The sequence below is a fragment of the Leptonychotes weddellii genome, chromosome 13 (assembly GCF_054177405.1).
Source record: "Leptonychotes weddellii isolate Sample4059 chromosome 13, ASM5417740v2, whole genome shotgun sequence".
NCBI classification, from domain to species: Eukaryota; Metazoa; Chordata; class Mammalia; order Carnivora; family Phocidae; genus Leptonychotes; species Leptonychotes weddellii.
Window position 1 is genome coordinate 27732096 of NC_138381.1, and position 9507 is coordinate 27741602.

The following is a 9507-nucleotide window of genomic DNA, read 5'->3' on the forward strand; positions in this document are numbered from 1 at the left end:
ATTTAGGCTTTAATCTCAAATACATTCACCACAAAGAAGAGTTTAACAATTCAAACAGGATAAGAGCAAATTTGCAATAGTGATAAGAAATTAAATAAAAGAATTGGCAGGAAAATGTGACTCATTGCCAGCCAGAATATGTTAACATTCCTTTAATTTTTTAAATATAAAAATATAAGTGTAGATATCATATTGCCATCTAAGGTTATAAAATTAACGGAATAGTTTATTCTTCCTCAGATGTATGCAAAACTTATCTTAGACCCTAATCTGGTGATAGCTTTTATTTAAAAAAAAAATTAGTGACATAAAAAAGGAAAGTCTACTTAGCATATATGCTCATGGAACCAAGGCTAGAGACAGTTAGTTAGTTACTTTTATTTAACATCTACACTACCAAGATGTAGTGTAATCTAGTACATTAATTTACAAATGTATAGATAGGAACAAGGAGAAGGAAGACTAGGAGGAAGAGAACATTGTTGGTGTATATAAAAATATAGGACCAAAATACTATGTGGCAGTTATAAGTAAAATGGGCAAAAGGAGTCAGAGTAAAAACCTTTAAAAGCCTTGCTGTATTTGGGAGGAGGATGGAAATTTTATTTCATTTCATACTTTAAATATAATCATGTTAAAATATAAACATATCAAATGCCAGACATAAAACATCTCTTGATTGTAAACCTAAAACTGTTGTTAAAAAAAAAAAAAAAAAGTCTTAGAAATATAACTTAAAAACTAGCAGAGGGGAAAGGGAAAATAAAAAATGAACACATTTTGAAGTTGAAAAGAAAGAAGAAACAGGAAACACAATAAATCTATCAGTAATCAAAATAAATGGAAATGGAGATATTCTCTCTCTCAGAATAGTCAAGTAAATTGTTGGCATTATATTGAATAAAAGAACAAAACTAACCTGTACTTCTTTGGTTTAAAAGAGACATAGAATACAGAGAGTTAGCAAATCAAAGAATGATTGGGGAAAAAAAATAGTCAAAAGGTAACCAAACCTAAAGTGGGTACATCTGTATTAAAATCAGACAAAATAGATGTTATTGCAAAAAGCATTATTAAGGTGTTAAAATGTCAGATTGCAAAAGGAAAAAAAAATCAAAGATAAATTCTGGTCTGTAATATTCAAGACAAATGTATAAATCTAAAAAGCATAAATCTAAAAGCCTGTATAGTGGGAAACTTTAATGCACCTCTGTCAGTAAGTGCTACATCAAAAGGTAGTGCAACTGTAGATTTGAGAACACATTTAACTTAAATAGAATGCTGCAGTCAGTACGTAAGCAGGTATTCTTTTCACATAAGTTTTTATCCTTTGTATTGATTTTTAATCTAATTGCAAAAAAATGTCTATAGGAGATTATTTGATATATATAATTTTTCTTTGTGGCTTAAGATGTGATGAATTTTTGGAATATGTTTAAGCTAGTGGCTACTTCTCCAGCAGGAAGGGGAGAGATACAAATTGGACTTCAACTATATATGTAATGATTCATGTTTCATAAAGTTCTGATTAAATGAAGGAGAATGTTAACAGTTGAAAACCTAGGTCATAGGTACACAGACCTTCATTACATTGTTTTCCTTTTGTACTTAAAGAATGTATATGTTGAAATGTTTATTATTTCATCTATTTGATGTAACTATTTAAAAAACTGCATTAACTGGCTTATTGGTATAAGCCACTGGAAATACATGGTTTCTTTCTATATTTATGAGATATATTAAGACTATTTGAAATTCATATATTAAACTCATTTGTTTCGAGGGACATTTGGATAATGGGCTTATGGTGGGGGAGGAGGGCTGAAGCCCTTGGGGCTATTTGGAATGGAGAAATTATTTCAGTTACTTGAAAGAGCTGTGTTATGCAAGGGAAAATATACTTCTTTTCAGGGGAACTTTAAGCCTAATTGGAAGAAGATTACGTTAAATTTCACTCAATATAATAAGATATTTGTAACAACTGAAATACTAAAACCAAAATAGTCCTCTAGAATTATGCTTTGGTAGAAGGTGAAATCCTTTGTATTTCTAATAGCCATGCAGTCTACAAGTATGTATGAGCACTTACCTGGTCACATTTGGTACTAATGTAACCACAGATATCTGGATGTTTCTCCTCCCCATTGGTGTAGGGTTGGCCATGTCAATGAAATGTAGGCAGATGACTCAACCTGCTAGTTCTGAGTCAAGATCTTAAGAGGCACTGCTATGCACAAAGATGAGGCAGGTAACCCTTGGTCTCAGGAGAAGGAGGGAAACACATGGAACAGACCTGAACTCAAATCAAAGACTAGAGCAAAGCCCAGCCAACTCATAGCCTGAAGCACATGTGCTCCAGCCACCACACAGACGGGTGAAGTAGAAAAACCATGAACACTAGTTGCTTCAAGCTCCTAAATTTGAGTAGATTTGTCATGTAGCATTATCATGGCAATAGCTGACCAATGCAGCATATTAAAGAAGCATTCATTAGTTCAGTGTGCCTAAAGAAGAATACTATTACCTGTTTGTAGATGAAATGGTAAGTGATAAGAGAGAAATCTGCATACGTTGACTCAAGTGCTTTCTAATTCTGTGATTCTTTGCTCTAGAATCAATGAAAAACTTGTAAATAAACAACTGATATAATTATTACATGTGTATACCCTTATTTTTCTGAGCGAGCTTCAATTGCAGCCAAACATAGTCAGGAATGCATCAGGCTCAAAAGATGGTGACTTGTTGGCTTCCAAATTATTAATCTCTCACATGCAAAAGATGATCTATACAGTTGAGTCAAGAAGACTTATGTCACAGTAGGGGACAGTAGAGAACACTATTGAAACACATTTAATAATAGTTTGTTTTCTTTTGTAACTATTCCTGTTCAACATTTGTTGAAATTTATTATCCTTACAACAAATCCAGGAAGTAGATAGAAAAGTTATCGTTGCCACCTAGAATTTGAGTAAAATGGTATACAAAGAAATTACCCCTTGGAGGCAATACTGGTAGCAGGGCCAATTACCCAAGTGTTTGTGTTTGTGCGATGCTCAAAGCCTTGCAGCACTACAGGAACGCCATGGAAGAATTGTCGGCTCTCACCAAATGCCATGTTGGAAAGGACTTTAACCATTCTTCCATTGTTTAAATTCTCTTTGCTCAGTGCTCCTGCCAAATGCTCTTTAAGCCTGTGTTTGACCACTTCAATTGATTAGGTACTCTGCTTCTAGAAACAAATAGAGCTTTTAGGAAACTTAAAGTATTTGTAAGGATTTTCTTACAATGAGATTAATTTTTCATCCTTATAGTTTCTAACTATTGGTCTCAGATCCCCTGAAAAAAATTCTATTACTCATTTTATAAATAGAAAATTTAAGTCTTATGGAGGTTAAATGATTTAACTAAAACAACAGCAAGCTGTTGAGCCAGCTATTACCAAAGTCTGTCTATACTCTTATTCAAGCTGTTTCTTACTTCATTTCTAATCCCTTAGTATCTATGAAGTACTGTCCTACAACAAGAAAATGCAGTTGGTTGAGTGTCTGACTCAATTTCAGCTGAGGGGGGGATCTGCTTGAGAGTTTCACTCTCCTCTGTCTCCTTCTGCCCCTCCCCCACGTGCATGCTCTCTTTTTCTCTGTCTCTAAAATAAATAAATAAAATCTTAAAAAGAAGATAGAATAGAATAAAATTGGGCCTCTTCTTAAAATGCTTGAGGTTTAGGGCAATGGGAGAATACTAAATGTGCAGCAAATTAGGATAAGCAGTATAGCAGAAGTGTAGAAATTGTGGTAGTGGGTTATCTCAGATGCCTAAATTATTTTTGGTTCTAGCCTAGATGAAAAAAAAAATCAGTCAAAAATAGAAGAAGGTCTTAAAAAATAGTTTCACTCAAATCCATGTAAAAATTAACAAAATTCAATTTAATTATAAATGTATTGAATCTCCCTCTTCCTTATTAGAAATAATAAAAGTAATTGTTCTCCAAACACTTCAAATTATATTTTTTTGGTATGCTAATATATCCAGTCACTACAATTTCCTAGACTGATGCATTCCCCCAATACCTGGCTACCTCCTATATTAATATATTCTGAAGCAATGGGAAATGTCATTGCAATCTTGTATTTTGTTTAGCCCCTAACCAACTCTGTGGTCAGCCAACCTGGCACTAGGAAGTCTAGAGATTTCTGCTGTCCTAATACCCCCTCTCGTGTCCTCCTCCTCACTACTGCTGACTCATAGGCAAGCCCAATAAACAAATGTTATTTTATAGAGGAGGAGGAAGTTGGGTGGGGTGTTTTGAATGAAAGTCCTTTGTTAAAAAGCAAGAGTTCAGGGTGGTGATAGTTTCTCATTGGCTGAGTTGCAGGGTAGTCAATTTCTTATAGATTCAATATATATATAGTTGAGGTCTGTAATTGATAATTCTGTCCTATTGATACTCGTGTCGGGCTATATAATTGACAGTTCTTCCTGTAACTGATATTGAGTGGTATGGGTCCCCCTTCTAGCCTCCTGGCTCTACTTAAGTGAGGTTTCTCCTTAATTTTTACATTCCCCCCCTTTTGATCAAGATCTTTCTCTGGAAGCATCACTGATCAAAAGGCAGGTTTTCTACCACATTAGTGGTTTTGTCCCTCAGTGCCAGGAAGGATCTTTTCTGGTTGTCATGTTCTACACACCAAGGTAAATGCTTATATAAGCAGTTGGAAACCACTTATGGCCATGTTTGGGTGACAAGGGCGGTGAGGAGGGAAAACGTTCAGGTACTTCTCATCTATAGTCCATATTTATTAAGATCATAAACATTGAAGATCATCTTATTGGGTATATCATTTTTATAAAAGTTTGACAGGCAACAAAATACAAAACTTAAAGTAATTATACAGAACAGAAGTAATAAAACAATTCCAAATTGTCTGATGGTTCTAAACTGGGATCTGAAGGTAGCCAACTGAAAATATTTATTGGCACTTATTCCAACTTAGGGGAGAAGAGTTCTTATGGAGGCAAGCCTAGAGTCATGTAGGTCTCCTGGAAGTCCCAGAGTAAAGCAGGCACTGAAAGCAAAATAGTAACTACTACAAGGGTACACTGAAAGAATCAACCAAGTGCATTTGGGAAGACAGAATGCAGGTATAAACAGTGAAACAATAACTAATGAACTTTTTACAAAAATAGCAAAAATTCAAGGATATATTAGTATCTCAAAAAGTGTTGGAAACAAATATTAACCAATAATACAGCCTATAAATTTGTAAATTTGGATTAAAAATCCAGTCAGATAATAGTTCAGATGAAAGACTTGTAAATTCTGAGCCTTCTAACCCTTCAGAAAAAGCGAGTGAAAAATTATGTTGTCACAGGGTCATGATGCGGTTTCTGAAAGGCTATAACTAGGGAAAAAAAAGATTCCCCCTTTCTCAAGGATTTGGGAAATGTGAACAAGGGCATTTTCTTTCCACAAAACAGGTAGTAGAAGCAAACAGTGAGGAAAAGGTAGACCGGCCTGGTTTGGATATCCTGGGAAAGTGGTCTCATTAGATGTTGTCTGCTGCTTCAATTCTGGGAAATCTTTACTTTCACCAGATGGTATGTAGGTCTAGTCAGAGTTTGGTGCTTTCTTTAGATGGGTCACAAGAATCCAAGAATCTATTCCTTGGAGTTTGGCAGGAAAGGATCAGTTAGCAATACATAATAAAGGCCCTTCTCATGAGGTTCAAAAGAATCATCCTGGAGGTGTCTTTTCAATGGACAAGATCTCCAGGTTGCAAGGTGTGGTGTTTAAAGTCCTCTCCCAGGAGTGCACTGTGAAAAGGTTGCTCAGCTAAAATGTGGTTGGTTATTCTTCACAGAAGCGATTAGACCTTTACAATGTTTAAGTATATCTGCTTTTATTAACTGTGTGTCAAAGGAATTGGGCGTCAAGTACATTGGACATCTTGTGACTATCTCAAAGGGTGAGAGTCTGAGTTTCAGAGTGAATCTGAGATTTAGATGGATCAATGGCAATGCTTTTGGCCAAGATATTTAGGGAGGTCTACAGATTTTACCATTTGAGTCTTGGTAGTGCCATAGTGCATTTGTGTCTGAGGATTGAGGACAATATGCACAAGGAAAGTGTTGTAAAACCAGCCAAACAGCACAGACTTGTTGAAGCACCTGACCAGTAAAATGGGTTCCCTGATCACTATAGAGTTTAAGAGGGACTCCCCTGGTAGGATTCATCTTTTCTAAAAGAATTTTAGCCACAGAAGAAGCAGTGGCCTGTCTACAAGGGAAAATTTCAGTCCATTGGTGGGGGGGGGAAACCATGAAAGCCATTACTAAAACATATTAATATCCATGAGATGGGGGAAACTGTATGAAACCCATTTGTGCGAACATGATTTCCTTGATTATAATTTAAACAGATGGGACAAGTGAGGTAGGGATTTTTTGTGGCCTTTTTAATATTTTCCCACCAATATTGGTTCAAAAATGCTATCATTGTCAGTAAGCTAATGGCTTAATGCCAATGGTATAGTGGTAAGTAGTGAGAATTTTAAAATTTTCATAGGGCCAAATTGTTAGGTCCAAACCAGAGTTCTCTTTTTATTGAGTTACAATTACTAGATTGCCAGTATTGTTATTCCTTCTCTGGGGCCAATTGTTGGGTATTTCTTGTCAATTTTTCCAAGTTATCATTTGGGAGAACATCCTTTTGAACCACAACAGAGGTTTGGCTATTAGTTTCCTTGAGTGCATGTTTTTGGTGGAAATAAACCAGTGAGATGGTTTCCTTTGGTCTCCAGATAGTTGAGTCTGGAATGCCCAGAACCCTTAAAAGTCAGAGCAGCCAGCAAAAGTATGGCATCTAGTAAATTTCGGATAGAGGAGCCATCTTTAATTTTATCCCCACTGTAGGTAAGAAAAGGTTAATGCTTCCTAGCATTCCAAAGTTCTGAGCTATCCCAAAGGCATAGTGACTATCGGTATAAATGTTTATGGTTTTACCCTTGGTGAAAATACAAGGCTGGTTAAAGGGAATCCCATGATTATTTCTTCAGTGACCTTAAATAAAAGGGCAGTGTCAGGAATGGCTCTGAGGCAAGGGGGATAGCCCTGTGCTACAATATTCTATGGGTGAATGACAGTCTACATGTTCTTGGGTGAGTACTCCAAAGCATTCCCTTTCTTCACATACAAGAGGAAAAGGGACAGTTGATAATTAAGATGTTTGAGGGAGCTTTATTAGGCTTTTCTTTGAAGTCCCAAAAGCTGTCTTCCTGATCTTTCCATATCATAGGATCAGATATGTCATTTCTTTTACTACAGCAGACAGAGGTTGAGCCATAAGAGAAGCCTGGAATCCAATTTTGACAGCTAACCACTCCAAGAAAACCTCATTAATTTGCACTTAGTTTTAGGTTTTGGGAAGTTCAGGATGCTATGAAGCCAACCTGGTCCAAATGTAGTCCTTGTTCTGAGATCAGGCACCTTAAGCATTGAACCTGAGTTTGAGCAAACTAATTTTTTTTTGCAGGAACCCGTGTCTCTTTAAGGCCAAATTTTTAATAGGTAGACGCTGCCTTTCTTTGAAGAGGTTTCAGAAGGACAGCAGAGAGAATCAAATAATCTATTTACTATAACAAAATAGATCCTGCAGAAAACTCAATATCCTCCAAATCTGCTTTTAAGGTTTCTGAAAAGGAGACTCTGAAACCCTGAGGCATTACTGTCCAGGTGTATTCCCATTCTTCCCAAATGAAAGCAAAGGGATACTATCTTTATCAACTAGAATACTAAAATGTACTGTATAAATCAATTATATGAAAAATTTTCTTTCAGTAGAAATGGATTCTGATAACAAATGGGAGTTAGGAGCAACAGGGTGTCAAGGGATAACAATGTTACTTATTTCTCAGAGGTCCTGGACAAACCTCCATCCTTGGCTGTTGGGTTTTCTCACAGGTAAGAGTGGTATTGCAGCCATGAGTACAGGACATAATGAAGTCCTGAGCCTTGTAATCTATTATGGGCTTGAAGCCTTGAAGGGTTTCTTTCTTTATAGGTTATTTATTTATTCTGGGAAGAGGTTTTGAGGGATCTATCTGAATCTTGATGGAAGGCACTCTATGGATTCTGTCAATACCAGTTAAAGATCTGGTCCATATAGAGGATGGTAGCTGATCCCATAAGGACAAATGATCAGTATCCCCAACTCAGCTACAGTACTGTCAGACTGAGCAAGTAAAAGATGTTGAAAGTTCATTTAATTCACCTGGTTGGCTATTTTGATAGCTATTGTCAAATTCTAGAATTCTTTCCTCCATTTTGAGAGAAAGGAATTCTGGCATATTTTTCTAAGAAATCTCTAACCCCTGAATGAATTAGGGGTAGAGGAAATAAGGACAAAAGAGTGTGTATCTCTCAAAGGGCCTTGATGATGGGAATAGGTTCAGAGACAGGAACCTGTTGAGATTTACTAGAGACCCCCTATGATTTAAACTGTTTTAGTACTCTGAGGCAGGGGCTACTTTACAACAGTGGGGTTGAGCACTGAGAATGTAGCTCTGGTGTCAATAAGGACAGAGATCCATTCCTGGAGAGTGGTTTCTTGGAACAAATTAAGAGGGAGGATTGGGAAGAGCCCCTGTAATTCCTTAGAACCCCCTGATTGAGAATCAGTTGGTTAGGTGTCTGCCTTCAGCTCAAGTCATGATCCCAAGGTCCTGGGATTGAGCCCCACATCAGGCTCCCTGCTCATCAGGAAGTCTGCTTCTCCCTCTGCCCCTCCCCCTGCTCGTGCGCGCTCTCTCTCTCTCTCTCACAAATAAAATATTTTTTTACTTTTTATTGTTATGTTAATCACCATACATTACATCATTAGTTTTTGATGTAGTGTTCCATGATTCATTGTTCGTGCATAACACCCCATACTCCATGCAGGACATGCCCTCTTTAATACCCATCACCAGGCTAACCCATCCTCCCACCCTCCTCCCCTCTACAACCCTCAGTTTGTTTTTCAGAGTCCATAGTCTCTCATGGTTCGTCTTCCCCTCCGATTTCGCCCCCTTCATTCTTCCCCTCCTACTATCTTCTTTTTTTTTTTCTTAATATATATTGCATTATTTGTTTCAGAGGTACAGATTTGTGATTCAACAGTCTTGCACAATTCACAGTGCTCACCATAGCACATACCCTCCCCAGTGTCTATCACCCAGACACCCCATCCCTCCCACCCCACCCCCTACTCAAGCAACCCTCAGTTTGTTTCCTGAGATTAAGAATTCCTCATATCAGTGAGGTCATATGATACATGTCTTTCTCTGATTGACTTATTTCGCTCAGCATAACACCTTCCAGTTCTATCCATGTCATTGCAAATGGCAAGATCTCATTCCTTTTGATGGCTGTATAATATTCCATTGTATATATATACCACCTCTTCTTTATCCATTCATCTGTCAATGGACATCTTGGCTCTTTCCACAGTTTGGCTATTGTGGACATTGC

At 37.0% G+C, this 9507-nt stretch overlaps 1 protein-coding gene across 1 annotated transcript in view; it reads left to right on the plus strand.

The window, feature by feature from the left end:
- Positions 1–9507, plus strand: part of RIT2 (Ras like without CAAX 2) — a 155584-nt gene that overhangs the window by 132941 nt on the left and 13136 nt on the right. The window lies entirely within an intron of this gene.